This window comes from Eurosta solidaginis, chromosome 3, assembly GCF_040869045.1.
Source record: "Eurosta solidaginis isolate ZX-2024a chromosome 3, ASM4086904v1, whole genome shotgun sequence".
Classification (NCBI taxonomy): domain Eukaryota; kingdom Metazoa; phylum Arthropoda; class Insecta; order Diptera; family Tephritidae; genus Eurosta; species Eurosta solidaginis.
Window position 1 is genome coordinate 100,735,495 of NC_090321.1, and position 18,100 is coordinate 100,753,594.

At 39.5% G+C, this 18,100-nt stretch overlaps 1 pseudogene; it reads left to right on the top strand.

The window, feature by feature from the left end:
• Nucleotides 1–17,011, top strand: part of LOC137245942 (importin-11 pseudogene) — a 195,904-nt pseudogene extending 178,893 nt beyond the window's left edge.
• The last annotated feature ends 1,089 nt before the right edge of the window (nt 17,012–18,100 follow it).

Here is an 18,100-nt window from a genome sequence, read left to right on the forward strand (position 1 = left end):
CCATACCGTACAAACATTCTAGAATCACTCTTGGTCCACCTTTATGGCGATATCTCGAAAAGGCGTCCACCTATAGAACTAAGGATTACTCCCTTTTAAAATACTCATTACCACCTTTCATTTGATACCCATATCGTACAAGCACATTCTAGAGTCACCCTGGCCCAGCCTAATGGCGATATCTCGAAAAGGCGTCCACCTATAGACCTAATGCCCACTCCCTCTTAAAATGCTCAGTAACACCTTTCGTTTGATACCCATATCGTACAAACATTCTAGAGTCACCCTTGGTCCACCTTTATGGCGATATATCGAAAAGGCGTCCACCTATAGAACTAAGGATTACTCCCTTTTAAAATACTCCTTACCACCTTTCATTTGATACCCATATTGTACAAACACATTCTGGAGTCACCCCTGGCCCACCCTAATGGCGATATCTCGAAAAGGCGTCCACCTATAGACCTAATGCCCACTCCCTCTTAAAATGCTCAGTAACACCTTTCGTTTGATACCCATATCGTACAAACATTCTAGAGTCACCCCTGGCCCACCCTAATGGCGATATATCGAAAGGGCGTCCACCTATAGACCTAATGCCCACTCCCTCTTAAAATGCTCAGTAACACCTTTCGTTTGATGCACATATCGTACAAACACATTCTAGAGTCACCCCTGGCCCACCCTAATGACGATATCTCGAAAAGGCGTCCACCTATAGACCTCATGCCCACTCCCTCTTAAAATGCTCAGTAACACCTTTCGTTTGATACCCATACCGTACAAACATTCTAGAGTCACCCCTGGCCCACCCTAATGGCGATATCTCGAAAAGGCGTCCACCTATAGACCTAATGCCCACTCCCTCTTAAAATGCTCAGTAACACCTAGAGACACCCCTGGTCCACCTTTATGGCGATATCTCGAAACGGCGTCAACCTATGGAACTAAGGATCACTCCTTTTCAAAATACTCATTAACAGCTTTCATTTGATACCCCTATCGTACAAACATTCTAGAGTCACCCCTGGCCCACCCTAATGGCGATATCTCGAAAAGGCGTCCACCTATAGACCTAATGCCCACTCCCTCTTAAAATGCTCAGTAACACCTTTCGTTTGATACCCATATCGTACAAACATTCTAGAGTCACACCTGGCCCACCCTAATGGCGATATTTCGAAAAGGCGTCCACCTATAGAACTAAGGATTACTCCCTTTTAAAATACTCACTACCACCTTTCATTTGATACCCATATCGTACTAACACATTCTAGAGTCACCCTGGCCCACCCTAATGGCGATATCTCGAAAAGGCGTCCACCTATAGACCTAATGTCCACTCCCTCTTAAAATGCTCAGTAAAACCTTTCGTTTGATACCCATATCGTACAAACATTCTAGAGTCACCCCTGGCCCACCCTAATGGCGATATCTCGAAAAGGCGTCCACCTATAGACCTAATGTCCAGTCCCTCTTAAAATGCTCAGTAACACCTTTCGTTTGATACCCATATCGTACAAACATTCTAGAGTCACCCCTGTCCCACCCTAATGGCGATATCTCAAAAAGGCGTCCACCTATAGACCTAATGCCACTCCCTCTTAAAATGCTCAGTAACACCTTTCGTTTGATACCCATATCGTACACACATTCTAGAGTCACACCTGGCCCACCCTAATGGCGATATCTCGAAAAGGCGTCCACCTATAGAACTAAGGATTACTCCCTTTTAAAATACTCATTACCACCTTTCATTTGATACCCATATCGTACAAACACATTCTAGAGTCACCCTGGCCCACCCTAATGGCGATATCTCGAAAAGGCGTCCACCTATAGACCTAATGCCCACTCCCTCTTAAAATGCTAAGTAACACCTTTCGTTTTATACCCATACCGTACAAACATTCTAGAATCACCCTTGGTCCACCTTTATGGCGATATCTCGAAAAGGCGTCCACCTATAGAACTAAGGATTACTCCCTTTTAAAATACGCATTACCACCTTTCATTTGATACCCATATCGTACAAACACATTCTAGAGTCACCCTGGCCCAGCCTAATGGCGATATCTCGAAAAGGCGTCCACCTAATGCCCACTCCCTCTTAAAATGCTCAGTAACACCTTTCGTTTGATACCCATATCGTACAAACATTCTAGAGTCACCCTTGGTCCACCTTTATGGCGATATATCGAAAAGGCGTCCACCTATAGAACTAAGGATTACTCCCTTTTAAAATACTCCTTACCACCTTTCATTTGATACCCATATTGTACAAACACATTCTGGAGTCACCCCTGGCCCACCCTAATGGCGATATCTCGAAAAGGCGTCCACCTATAGACCTAATGCCCACTCCCTCTTAAAATGCTCAGTAACACCTTTCGTTTGATACCCATATCGTACAAACATTCTAGAGTCACCCTTGGTCCACCTTTATGGCGATATATCGAAAAGGCGTCCACCTATAGAACTAAGGATTACTCCCTTTTAAAATACTCCTTACCACCTTTCATTTGATACCCATATTGTACAAACACATTCTGGAGTCACCCCTGGCCCACCCTAATGGCGATATCTCGAAAGGGCGTCCACCTATAGACCTAATGCCCACTCCCTCTTAAAATGCTCAGTAACACCTTTCGTTTGATGCACATATCGTACAAACACATTCTAGAGTCACCCCTGGCCCACCCTAATGACGATATCTCGAAAAGGCGTCCACCTATAGACCTCATGCCCACTCCCTCTTAAAATGCTCAGTAACACCTTTCGTTTGATACCCATACCGTACAAACATTCTAGAGTCACCCCTGGCCCACCCTAATGGCGATATCTCGAAAAGGCGTCCACCTATAGACCTAATGCCCACTCCCTCTTAAAATGCTCAGTAACACCTTTCATTTGATTCCCATATCGTACAAACACATTCTAGAGACACCCCTGGTCCACCTTTATGGCGATATCTCGAAACGGCGTCAACCTATGGAACTAAGGATCACTCCTTTTCAAAATACTCATTAACAGCGTTCATTTGATACCCATATCGTACAAACATATTCTAGAGTCACCCCTGGTCCACCTTTATGGCGATTTCTCGAAAAGGCGTTCACCTATAGAACTAAAGCCCATTCCCTTTTAAAATACTCATTACCACCTTTCATTTGATACCCATATCGTACAAACACATTATAGAATCACCCCTGGTCCACCTTAATGGGGACATCTCGAAAAGGCGTCCACCGATAGACCTAAGGCCCACTCCCTCTTAAAATGCTCAGTAACACCTTTCATTTGATACCCATATCGTACAAACAAATTCTAGAGTCAGCCCTGGTCCACCTTTATGTCGATATCCCTAAATGGCGTTCATCCATAGAACTATGGCCTACTCTCTCTTAAAATACTCTTTAATACCCTTCATTTGATACACATGCTATACAACCACATTCCAGGGTTACCCCAGATTGATTTTCCTTATTTTGTCTCCATAGCTCTCAACTGAGTATGTTATGTTCGGTTACACCCGAACTTAGCCTTCCTTACTTGTTATAATTATAATCCACATTTAGGCGAGTATGAATTTTTGAAAATACCCACGCAAAAGTGCGGTGGTGTTGTTTAGTATCTTTCAGAAAAATATGAGTGTATTGGAATTTTAGGTGAAAATGGCAAAAAGCGGTTTACGTTGGTTGGCAGGGAAACTGCTGGTTATGTGTATGGAATATTCTTCTTTGCCTTGTACATAAGTGTGGCTGCTTGCTTTAATGTGTGCATGTATATATGTAAGTGCGGCTGCTTGCTGTTTTTGTCGTTGTGATTATTTACTGACAGCATAGAGATGCTAATATTCGCCACAATATTTTGACTTCAACACTGTTGATGTTCGTTACACATTGCTCGCTTCTTCACTTGAAGCCTTCAGCTACTTCACGTTATTAACGTCCTTCACACTTTTTTCACACAATTCTTGCGCTGTTTACATTGCCTTGACTCTTTCACTAACTCCCCGATTCTAGTGTGGTAACAACATTCTTCACCACGGTAACGAAATCATGTGGCAACTTTTACACCCTTTTGGTATTTTACCCGCGAAAGTAGCCGGATAATTTTTTACCCACAATAGTAGGTGGTTGCATCGAAATAACCACACAACAGTTGTTGTTTAGAAAAAGGCAAAACTGAAAAATAAAGAATTGTAAGCGCAAATAAGTAAAGATAATATTAAAAAAGTATTGCCTCTTGCTATACATATTTGTTTATATTATGTACTTTCACAGAATAAATTATGTATGTAGAAACTTATCATGCATAATATGCATATACGCATCGTCCCGTTTATTCGTTAACCTCGTATCTACAAGTGAGACATTTTCGGTAAAGCGAACACGGTTGCCACACCATGTTTTCATTTGAGACCAAAATTCATCGAAAAAAATGACCAAAATTTTGTTTTATTTTATTAGTATAAAATACAAAATTTTAGAACGTTTCCATACAAAATTTTACTAAAATTTTACTATATTTTGACATAGGATCAGTCGTATATCTTTCACCAACCAAACGTTGTGAACCTAGTTTTGGTCATAAAGCTCTTGGTTCTAACATTGTGTTGTTCATTGCAATGTAATAAAATGTATAGTGCAGTTAGGTTTTAGTAAGAAACTGTTCTATATTTGCTTTCTGGTGTTGCCGAACTATGTATGTGGAAAACTCAGTAAATCATAAATAAAACTAGGCAGTTTTGTTAGTGTTATTTTTATATATGCTTACTTTTTCCCTTAACATTTAAACTTCATATCAGAGCCTAGATTCAGTAAGGTGAGTTTTGGTCCCAGGCCTCAGGGGTTCTGCTAGCACCTACGGGAATAATTTTATACAAAACATTTCTTCCGAAATTAAATCTCTTTTGCATTTGCTTCCTCCTGTCTTCGAGTTAAAATATTTCTTGTGCTAAGAGACTTAGTTTTCAATTACCTTGCGTGGCTTAACACCACAATAGTCCTGGAATTCCTTAAACTCATTGAGCTGGGTGAGAAAGATTTAAATATCAACGTGCCAAACGAGAAGTAATGCATAGAATTTCTTCGTATAAGTTTTGAAAGTGTTAGTTTCACGGCAGAGTGCTCGCTATAAGCTATGCTAGAATTTTTATTTTCATATATTTTACATAGTGTTGTATAACCGATCGAAATATCTAGCCGTTATTAATATTATTATAAAACAAGAGTTTTTTTGATTAGTCGGTTATTTCATCAAAAATTAACTACAATGTCTTTGCCAACACTTTTCTTTTTAATGCCTGGCATAAATTATATCCTAGGTTAAATGTTATTGTTCGCACATTTTATTGTTTTTTATGGTGAGAATTCCATTGAAGTAAATTCAAAATTATATGGGGGCTAACGAAAGTGTAGCGAATTTTTGGGCAATATTGTGAATTTTTACCTGAGTGAAAAAGAAAGAAAAGTACCAATCGTGGCTACTGCCTAAAAAGGACCAAAATTGAAGAAAAGGGACCAGCGGACCAAATGGGGTTGGAAGGGACCATTTTTGGTCCAAATGGAGCAAAGTGGCCACCGTGAAAGCGAAGAAAACTACCTTTCAAATCTTTCGGTGATGACAGCGTTGCCACTTGGGCCAGAATCGCGGATAAAAGAACTGGTAACGATATTGGGTTACATAATGTTCTGGGTACTATTCTACCGCTTTCAAAATTGTTCTATTTCACTTTAATTTTTCGTTAGTGCATTATCAAACTAATTTCTGTATTCGGATAGTTGTTGTAGATTTTGCTTCACTACCATTTGCATATCTTTTAAAATGTACGTTATGCATATTATGCATACAATCAATCACATTTTGGTGTTAGATGGTAATATTTACCACACATTCCTTCACAACGAATATTTGATACTGCTCCGCGAATCGTACTTTTACATTTGCTGTTGCTGCTGTCGTTGTTGTTGTTGACGACAATGTTACCTTTAAGTTAGCAGTGTTATAATTGAAAATAAAAAAAAATCGCCGTGATTTGGTCCTAAATGTCATTAATTAGTGCTGACAGCAAAATACAGTCGTGAAAACAACAGTACAGCAAAACTAGTATGAATTAGCCACAAAATTCTAGTCAATGAACTAGAATGTTTGCTGACTACTTTGGCTTTTGACTGCAGGGATTTAACACGCTAGTCAGTCTCTGCATTATACCAGATGGCATACTAGTTATTAAAAACACCAATAGACCTACTAGTTAGTTTATGCAACAGTATGTTGATAACAGCGTTCACCGGGCGCGACCAAGCGAAGATATTTACCGACTCAGTGTGGATTAGGCTTAGGGCCTCATTATGTTTATCTGGATCAACCGGCTGAGTTTGTAGGTGCTGTATCTCATGGCAGTACTTACGGAGATGTTGTCTTATCACTATGGGAGGCGGGGCTAGAGTAAGCAGTTATTTGCTGGGATTCCCCGCCTTGTAAAAATTCAGCAACAACTCTTTTAAGTTTGGCTCTTTTGCCTCACTATGCAGGTGGTGGTCAGGGGTCATAAGAAGACATGCCGTGGTAGTTCTGAGTGCAATATTTTGCACGCCTGCAGCATTTTCTGACTATTATATTTAAGTGAGGCCACCAAATCGGTGACGCGTATCACATGAGCAGTCGACTAATTGCTTTGTAAGTTGTGCTGCCGACAAGAAACTTGAGGATTTTGTTGTGGCTTTGTACTTTAGACACCATTTCGGAGGAATGCGCCTTGAAAGTGAGAGTGCTATAGAACGTCACCCCTAAGATTTTTGGGTGACTGACAGTCGGTAGCGTAATGCCATCGACGTGAATGTCCAATATTTGCGTCATCTGTTCCTTAAATGTCTTAAACAGAGTGGCCGTGGACTTGGTAGGCAATAGTTTAAGATCACTTGAGGTGAAATAAACAGATATATTGGGTAGATAACTACTATTAATTTTGGAAACTAATTCGTCTATTGAGGGGCCAGCGCCAGTTGCCATTATGTTGTTATCTCGTTCTGGTGGTGAAGGGAGCTTTAATATGTATAACAGTGGCGGATCGTGAGCTTGGTTGTGTGATGGTGTCTGAAAAATTAAAAAAAAAAAACTTTAAAAATTTGTTTGTATTTTTTCCGAAAAGTACATTTAAAAACAACTTAAAAAAAAAAGATCCCAAACGGTCAATTTTAGAAAAAGTTATAGCATTTTGAAAACAAAAACGGTGTTTTTTTTTTAATTCATAACTTTTTTTGAGTTGGATGAAAAAATTTAAAAAAATTCTGAAAAACGTCTTTCGTAAGCTAGAAAAAGAAGAAAAACTGTCAGCCAATTCTAAAGGGGTCGGGTTCAAAATTGGTCGAAATGGGATGGAATAACCCATATATATTTTGTTGCTACAAAAATTTTTTTTAAATTGAAAATCACTTAACTAAAATCATAAGCATCCGATCAAATACTATGGGGCATAATCATAGTCGAAATAAAATGTGACTTTAAGTTATTTTATAAACGCTATCTGTCAAAAATGCTTCAACTAACTTAAAATCACATTTTATTTCGACTTCCCAACGTCTTAAGTGGTCGCCATTTCCTTCAAATCATACTCAATACTACTCTGAAAAAAACGGAGAAAAAGTAAAGCGTGATTGGCTCGTTTGGAGTGCAACAAAAGAAGCGCTTTTTTGTTTTCCATGCCGACTTTTCAGCAAAATTTCCGAAAATACCCGATCAGCTTTGACAAAATCTTCAGGTTATTCTAAAGATAAAGGTTGGAAGAGGTTACACAACAAAATTCCTGAACATGAAAATAGTCAAAATCATAAAACTTGCCATATACAGTGGCGCCAATATGAAATGAGAATTCGAAATGCAAGTTCAGTGGATTTTCTTTTAGCGGAAACCCTTAAAAATGAAGCAGCTCGCTGGAGAGAGATACTTCGTAGAATTCTTGATGTTGTTTTATTTCTTGGAGAAAAAGGATTGGCATTTAGAGGGGATAATTCATTGATCGGAAATCCAAAAAAAAAAGAAACTTTCTTGGTATTTTGGAACTGATTAGTAATTATGACCCCCTATTGCATGACCATTTGGAGAAGGTGAGGGAATCTCAAACGAAAAAGAATCGTCTCCAAGCACATTATTTGTCTGATGGAATACAAAATGAGTTCATAGAAATCTGTGCAAGTCAAGTAATTAGAAAGGTAGAAGGCGAGGGAAAGTCTGTCAAGTATTACACAGTAATAGTGGATGCAACCCCTTATTCGGCGCATATTGAGGAGACTGATTTTAAAGCCGCCTTCGACAGCACGAAAAGGAGCTGCCTATATGCCGCTATGTCTGAATTTGGTTTCCCCGCAAAACTTATACGGCTGTGCAAAATGACGTTGAGCAACACCATCAGCTCAGTCAGAATTGGGAAGGACCTCTCCGAGCCGTTCGAAACTAAACGAGGTTTCAGACAGGGTGACCCCCTATCGTGCGATTTCTTTAATTTGATGCTGGAGAAAATTATACTAGCTGCAGAACTTAACCGCACTGGAACAATATACTATAAAAGCGTGCAATTACTGGCATATGCTGATGACATTGATATCATCGGCCTAAACACCCGCGCTGTTAGTTCTGCTTACTCCAAACTGGAAAAAGAAGCGGTAAAGATGGGTTTGATGGTGAATGAGGACAAAACGAAGTACCTGCTGTCATCGAGCAAAGAGTCAGCGCATATGCGCCTTGGCAACCACGCTACTGTTGGCAGCCATAATTTCGAAATAGTAAAAGACTTCGTTTATTTGGGAACCAGCATCAACACCAGCAACAACATCAGCACTGAAATCCAGCGAAGAATCAATCTTGCCAATAAATGCTACTTTGGATTAGGTAAGCAATTGAAAAGTAAAGTCCTCTCTCGGCGAACGAAAATCATACTCTACAAGTCACTTATCGTACCCGCCCTGCTATATGGGGCAGAAGCATGGACCATGACAACAGCAGATGAAGCGGCTTTGGGAGTGTTCGAGAGAAAAGTTCTTCGAAAGAGTTATGGACCTCAACGCGTTGGCGATGGCGAGTACCGAAGAAGATTTAATGATGAGCTGTACGAGCTATACGCAGACATCAACATAGTCCAGCGAATTAAAATGCAGCGGCTGCGCTGGCTAGGCCATGTTATGCGAATGAAAGATGATGCTTCGGCCAAGAAGAAGGACCAGGTGGAAAACGATTTAAACTCCCTAGGTGTGATCAATTGACGCCGGTTGGCGGAGCGAAGGAGTGACTGGCGCGCCTTGTTGGACGGCCATAACCGTGTAGACGGTTAAGCGCCAATTAAGTAAGTAAGTAAGTAAGTAAGTTTTTATATTGCGTTATGTTCTATTAGACAGGGACTCCGGAAAATGGAAAATCCAAGAACGCTTCTTAGAGTTTGTCGATTGTAACGCAAAAACAGGAGAAGCTATCGCTGAGGTGATTCGCAGCACTCTAAAAAAGCACAATATTCCCTTGGATGACTGCCGTGGGTAAGGGTATGATAATGGCAGTAATATAAGCGGTCATTATCAAGGAGCGCAGAGTAATCTCCTGAGTGATAACTCCCTGGCAATATTTGCACCTTGTGCTTGTCATAGTTTAAATTTATGTGGAGTGCAAGCTGCTGAATGTTGTGCAGAAGTCGTCACATTTTTCGGCATTATACAGAAATTGTATAATATCTATAGCGCAAGCCCTCAGAGATGGGAAATTCTCAAGGAAAAAACTAATTGCTCCTTGCACAGCATGTCACAAATACGATGGTCTGCTCGTGCAACTCACATTCCCCATGCTTTAGCAACTCACATTCCCCAAGAAAGCTATTGATGAAATCAAGCTTTTGAATCTGAGTTGTATACGTTATGTTATTTTTTGTACTGAATTGAGTTTATTTTTCACATTATTATTGTCGAGGTCAATACGCGTCTTTTGACACCTCTCTCGATATTTTTGATAGCGTATTAGGAGTCGACCCCTCAACTAGACTTTTACCGACAAATCAAACACCAATTTGCTTGTACTTAAAAACTCTTTAAGAGCACATTTTTTATTTCTGTGAAATAAATTTCTATTTTTAAAATTGTTGCAAAAACCGTGCAAAAAAATTGTTCTTGAGCACATTTTTCCACGCAAGGAAAAGCACATACGCAAAATTTTACTCTATGATATTCCGTTGAGCAAAAAATGGTCCGGAGTATTGATGCTAGATATTTTCATTTCCATGCCTTGGACCTTACATACCAAATTTTATTTTTCAAATACTTTAAGTATTGAAGAGTCTCTCGAAAGTAGTTGGTGCATTACAAAGTCCAAAAGGCATCACCGTAAATTGCCAAAGACCATCACCGACGCTGAAGGCTGTTTTCTTCTTGTCTTCCTTCTTCATCTCCACTTGCCAGTAGCCACTTTTTAAGTCCAGCGTGGAAAACCATTTTGTAGATAGCGAGTCCAGAGTGTCGTCAATTCTTGGCAATGGGTAGCTATCCGTTTTCGTAACGTCATTCAACTTCCGGTAATCCACGCAAATCCTCATTTTTCCATCCTTCTTCTTCACAAGTACCACCGGTGAGCTCCATGGACTAGCTGATGGTTCGATTACGCCGCTGTCGCTCATTTGTTGTATGATTTGGCTCACTTCCCGCTTCGCCAGTGGAACACTACGAGGAGCTTGACGGATCGGCCTCGCATCTCCTGTGTCAATTTGATGTTTCACAACTTTGGTGCGGCCTGGTTTAGAACCATCCTGGTCAAATATGTTCGCGTACTTTAGGCGCAGTTGTTTTGCCTTACTCTGATAGTCTTCCTCTAGCCCCTCCGTTCATGCCGTGAAATCATTTGAAAGATTAATCTTGCTAGTTGAAACGTTTTCCTGGAGCTGTTCACAGTTAATAACTATTTCAGCCTCTTGTCATCTTTCCTATATAGCTCCTTTGGTCAGTTTGAGGGGACTTGAACTCATTGAGTACTCTTACCGGAATACGTCCATCTTGTTTTGTCATAGCCAGGGTTTTTCCTACGAGTACATTCGGTGTTGATTTGTTTGCTGCTTAGACAACCCACAATTTGTCCCACAATCTCCATCAACCTTGGCCCAGATGACTTCTTCTGATTTTGGTGGTATTTGCTGACTCTTCCACCAGCACTCGTTTACTGCTGTAGTCTCTTTCGTAGCCGAAATTAAGTGGCACATCCATGTTCTTATATCGCATCGTCTTGCTTTGCATATCGATCTGGATGCTTTGGTCGACTAAGAAGTCCACTCCAATTATGATTTCATCAACATTCTCTGTCACTATAAAATTGTGAAGTACCGTGACGTTCCCAATTGCTACTTCACATGCTACTTCTCCAATTACCTGGGTGTCCTCTCCCTTGGCTGTACCTACGTAATCTTGCTCCAAGCAATTAGACTAAATCTGACCGAACGATGGAATGAGATGCACCCGTGTCTATAGTCAGTAAATGTTTCTTTCCATCCACATGTCCTCCGACAGTAAGATTGCTTGACCTTCTTCCAATTCGCGAGATAGAGATTATGGGGCATTCAATTGTGGAGGCCAGCTGTCGCTCCTTGCGGCTGACTCGCTTTAGTTTAACGATTGAGTAGATTTGGAGATTTGCGCATCTCCTTCAGCTCTGCGTTTACGGCCACCCACATTGTTGGAACTGTTAGGGTTGGTACTGTAATAACGTGCAATGTACCCTGGCTTTCCACACTTAAAGCATTGACGGCACCATCGTTTTTCTGCTGCGTTCCTTTTAATGCTTCCAAATTTGTGTCCACCCAGTCTGGCCTTTCCACTTGCACGCGATGAGCTTTGTATGCGGGCTTACTCAAAAGTGACGCTGTTTCCTGAGTCAGTGCATGGGATACCATTTCACAAATGTTAGCTTTGGGTTTGCGTATATAGCTTGTTTCGTTTCCACGTCCCGTATGCCATTTATAAAGCTCTGAATTTTTACCCTCTCGGTGTATTCGGGTACGTCCGTATTTGCCAAATGAGCGAACCTTTCAACATCCCAAGCAAACTCTTACAAAGTCTCATTAGATTTTTGTAGCGGTTTTGCAACTCTATTTGGTGTATCTGTTCCCTGTGTTCTCTTCCGCATCGCCTCTCTAGAGCGCTCATCAATGTTTCATAGCTGTTCCGTTCGTACTCTGGAATTGTCTGTAAGATTTCAGCTGCAGGCCCATTCAATGCCACGAACAGTGCAGCAACTTTATCATCCGCATTCCAGTTGTTCTCTGCTGCCGTCTTCTCAAATTGAAGCTTAAATACCTGCAAAGGAACAGAGCCGTCAAAAGATGGAGTTTTTACCTTCGTATTGCTTGCTGAAACAGCTGGGCGATTTAGTTGCAACTCTTGTATACGACCTCCCAAAGCATCCGCCTCGGCCTCGATTTTTTCCTCAAACTGCATTATTTTCTCGTCCATACGCGCTTCGAGTTTTGATGATATACGCGCCTCTTGCGCTTCGAGTTGTACTGTTATGCATGTCTCTTGTTCTTTTAGTTGTGTTTCCATCTTTGATGTAATCTGTGTCGACATTTCTGAAATACGCGTTTCTTGTGATTCAATCTTCAATGTTATGCGTGTCTGCTGGGATTCTAGTTGTGTTCCCATATTGGATGTTATACGTGTCTGCTGCGATTCCAGTTGCGATGACATGTTGGTGGATATTTGTGATGACATTTCGGACTTTTGTGCCAATATTGCAGCCAATATCATGTTCAGGTCTGTGTTCGCCATTGCCTGCGGTGTTTCATTTTTCTCCTCCAATTTTGTTGTCTCATCGCCATCAATATGAAAGACATACTCTTCCACGTTAAATCCGTCTGATTCCATTGCCTCTCGTAGTCGTGCCTGAAGTTTGAGTTTATTGCCGGTTGTATTCAATCCACAGATCTCCAACTCCTTCAGTTGCTGGATCTTCAATTCACTCCACTTTGCCATGTGCTTGTTGTACTCTGAAAATCTGGAATTTATTCAACAATTCCTCTTCTGACACCAATTGTAACGAATTTTGGGGAAACTCCGTTTATTTTACACCTTCTGCAAACGTTAGAATCGGTAAATTGACGAATAAATAACTCCAATATTCAGTAATGCAAAATGGTCTTTATTAGATTACTGTGGGAGTAGTACAATTATACTTCACAATTATATTTCACTTCGCAACTGATAGCGTGTTTAAATCAAACTGATCACTGACTACCTAGTTTTCGCTGCCTTTATACTCTCTGTTGTCTCGTCCACTCATTTCTTCTAAGGTCTAGTAACTAGCGAACACCATGCTTGGTTACCAGCTATATATGTACATGTATATTTGTAGTTTATAGCAGGCATCGCAAGACGAATCCATACCAGGTGGTGGCAAAGCGAGTTCAACCAATTCCCCGTGCAGAAGAATGTGAAGTCAAAAGAAAATTTTCATTGATTTCGATTAACTGACATATTGTTGTACAAGGCTTTGTATGGAAACTTATCAAGAACAAGCAATCAGCTGTTGGGAAAACACCACCTTTACTGAATTCGCTTTGCAGGCATCGGCAAAATAAAAATGCAGATGTGTTAGTGAGTGCGCGATAATCGCGCACATCACTTGATGCATCGGTTTGCGTAGTTCATTCGCTTATTAGCAAGCAACAAGACCAGATCGTTTTTTATTATATTTTTAATGCGCACAATGCAAGAAAAGGTTTATACAATTAAATACATTGTATTTGCGCAAAAGGGTTGGTCAACATTAAATATTTCCCGCTTGTGCGCATTGAAAAAACTAACAAACGATCTTTGCTTGTTGCTTGCTAATAACATTCGTCAACATAACGAGCAACGAACATAATCGATTTTACTGCCAGTGTTGACATATTGACGACGCCGTCGTCATTTTGACGAGTTTCAACTAGAATGACGCTTGGACGATTTTGTAATGAAAATGTAAGATTTATTTTAAGTATTCAAACACCAAGAAATAGATCCAATAATGTTGATTTTAGATGGACACTAAAGTAATATATATTGAAGTGATCAACTTAGCTCGTAAAAACGGAGTGATGATGATATCATTGCCTCCGCATTCCAATCATAAAATGCAACCGCTAGACAGAGCATTCATGAGACCACTCAAGACTTATTACAGTAACAAATTAAAGCGTTTTATGAGAGAAAATGGACGAAAAGTTACTCAATTCGATTTAGTTGGTCTCTTTTCCAAAGCGTATTATAAGGTTCAGACTGACCAAGTTGCAGTTAACGGTTTCAGATGTACTGATATACCCATTCGATAGAAATATTTTTACTGATGCAATGACTGATGAAAATGACTGAAAACAAGTACCTTTTGTATGTAATACAAAATTTATCTTTTAAGGCGTTATTGTTATTTATAAAATAAAACGAAATAAATTGATAACGATTTTATATGTTGTATGTGGGAACAAAAAATAACAGTCAAGACAATTTTCAGAAAAGCGCTTTTAAAGTTAATATTGTTGAATGAAATCCGGCGATCTCATTTTGGTTTCCGGCAAATACAATCGTACGTCCCCTGGTAATAACCCAACTTCGTCCTAACTCAACTTTGGTTGTTGCCATATATATGACGATTTTTCACAATTTTTTGGGCGGCGTTTGACGACTTGGATAAAAAATATATGGCAACGCTGGTTACTGCGCCAAATGTTCAGCGACAACTAAACCATAGATGAATGGATTTGCAACTCTTTGTTTCGAGAGAGCGCTGTCAAAATGCACATTTTTTATAACATTTATCAATGATGCCACTCCAAACAAAAATTAATAGATTTGACAATGGGGATTTTTGACATACATTTCGGCGATTATTTTATTAAATGATAGTCGTAAAATATTTATTTCCTTAAAGTTATTTTACAATAATACGACTAGTTAGAGTTAAATATAAACAAATCTAAGTAAAACTAACATTTCGATTAAATTAATTAGTCAAATATTGTAACGCATTTAACTCGCAGTGAAAACCATATATTCTTTTGAAATTTCAGTAAATCGGACCTATGATATAATAGTTAATATTATTTAATGGATAGGGCTTATCCTACATGTCTGGCGTTCCAGGTTCTGTGATCAAAATGGACTGGTTGCATCGGGAGTTCATATTTACAAAACCTATTTTTAGTGATAACTTTTGAATGCGAAATAACATTTACCCTCCGCCTTCGAACTAATAATACTTACACTAAAACATGTATTTTTATCCTTTTTCCCATAATTTTTGAACGCTATTCTACAGTTGTAGGTCAACCTAAAATTTACCAAAATTTTTGGCACGTATTTCGTTTTGGCTGGCACATTTTTTGTTCTGGCAACCGCTTCAGCTGGCGCGAGGGATTTATCTGTGATTGTTGCCAGCAACAACTAGAAGATACATCCCTCGCGAGAGCGAAAATATGAGAGCGTAAACAAAAGATTCGTATCAATCTAATCTATGACTAAACTAAAGAGAATGAGAATACGTGTGAATTGAGTCTGCACAATTGTGCCATTATTTTCCGATGTCTGGTTTATAGTCTCTTGCATAGCCATATGCGTGTTTGCGTGAGTATTACTTCGGCAGATGACTACATCTGTGTGTGAGTTATCTCTTCGTTGCCTTGTATGTATGTGGGTAAATGATGATTAATGTGTTTATGTAGCAAGAGTGGCAGCTTACTTTAGTGTTGTTGTGCCTTTATTTACTTAGTATCAGGTCAGTGATGTGAGTATCACTTAGTGATACTAATATTCGTCACAATATGTATGTTTGGAATGCACTAGGTTCCACTTTACACATTTACCATACACACATTTTAATTTTTTTTAACTTATTTTATTTTTAGAAACCCTCGCATATATACCTCATCGAAGAAGGTTTGGCGCTCTGGGTTGCCGTTGTGGAGAATTCAACCGTTATGTCGCCCCAGCTACTAGCATTATGTAAACATCTGTTACCTATAATAGAAATGTCTTCAGAGAATTTGCGTATTGTGTTGATTCTTATCCAAGCTTATATCCTGTTAGACGCACGAACATTTCTTGAAAGGTATGGCCTGGATTTCGTGCAATTTTGTACACGAATGTTTGACGATTTGCGACCGGAGGGCGTAGCTTTGATGCTTAAGGTATTCGAGACTTGTTTAAAATCGGATCCAATTTTTGGATTGGAACTGGTACGACCTGCCTTACCTTACATTTTTAAACAAGTGTACCTGGATAAAGAGTTCCCAATGTTAATGTCAATGTATTTGATGATGGTTGCGCGGGTGTTGCTTATAAGTCAATCTGTGTTTACCGCAGTTTTACAGGAATTGCAACTACCGAATGCATTAGAGACTATACTTGATGTATGGATACGTAAGATGCCATTGGTAACAGAAATTGAAAAGCGAAAACTCTTCGCACTTGCGTTTGCATCTGTATTTACCAATAATCCAATATTGGTTGAACGTTTTTCAGGTATAATGCAAAATATTGGAGACGCACTTATGGATGTGATGCGAGAAGAAAACGAGGAAGTGGATAATAGTGCAGAAAGCGTAGAAAATTTACCACTCCGTCCAGCTGGCGAGAAGCCAATGAAATTTTGTGATTCGTTGGTTTTCCTTGATGAACGAGATTTGGATACAAGTAGTTACTGTATACTCGACGGTTTCGATTATAAGACTTATCATTACGATCGTTGCAGACAATTGTCTCTCAAAGACCCAGTGCATAAAATTGTGCTAACAGAATATTTGGAATGGCAATTGAATTCTTTACGTATCCAAATGGGTGAAGATTCTTATCAACAGCTGATGCAGTCCGTTTATCCAGGTGTGTTGGAAAAGATCGGGCAGTTTATTAATCTTAATTTGAATTTTCAACTTAACTGAAAATATATATAACTTGTGAATTTCTTACATAATCATATTATGTAATACATGAATAGCCTTTTATTCAAGGCCAGCGAAGCGAGTTACTAATTTTTTACGATAAGAAATAAATTAATAGCTGCTACATACGTTTGTAAGTATATCTCTATGCTAATCTTAAACTAAAAAATACTTACTGGAACAGGTACTTTGTAAATAAAGGTAGCGAATGCGATATACTTATTATTATTTTTTTTTGTTTAATGCGGATGAAAATTAAGGAAAACATTTTTTACATTTCATGAATAAAGTACTAAGTTTGGTCCGATTCTCGAAGATTGTCCTTAAAGGAACAGATACAGACCCAACAAAATGCATACTGAAATGATCAGGGTGACAATTTCTATGTATAAGAAATAGTTAATTTAGGTTAGAGTGGCCACTGGTGCGAGCACCACCACCGCACTTAGGCCCATAAAAGTCCCATTGTGATACCAAGTGGATCTCTCCCCTACTCAAACCAACAGGTCGATTCAGCAAATCTCTGGAATTTCTTAGGTTCAAATTAACAGATTAGGGAGATCTCACAAATTTCTCCCTCTTGTGCCAAAGCGAAGGACAATCGCACGGGAACGACTTAACTGTTTCTAACTCCTCCTCGTTTCTACAGCTCCTGCAGTAATCATTATAAAGAGCACCCAGCCGTTGTGCATGCCTCCCGATTGCTATTTGGCCGGTTATAAGTCTGACCACCAGAGATATGTCCCACCCTTCCAAGCAGAAGGAGACTTCTTGTGTGTTTCGCATCCCATTCAGGCCACAAGGGCTTAGTGTGATAGCAGGATTCAACCCCCTTTCCTAAAGAAAATTCCTTTCATACTGAGCTTACAGGTAGCGATCGGCATGCTCAATCCTTTCCAGGACGACGAAAGCGGAACGGATGTGCCCTCTCTGGCAAGTTCGTCAGCCATCTCGTTGCCCGGTATATCCGAGTGTCTAGGCACAAATTCGTTTTATTTTTTTATTTTCAGTTTAACATCTACAAGCTTGAAATTTTACCACAAACAAATATGGCATAAGTTATTGTCTGATCGTCAAGATCAGTATTATATATAACACAACTCATTTTTCACATTTTATGTATTTTTGGAATTTTATCAGATTATTGTTCAACTCCATTCATGAAAG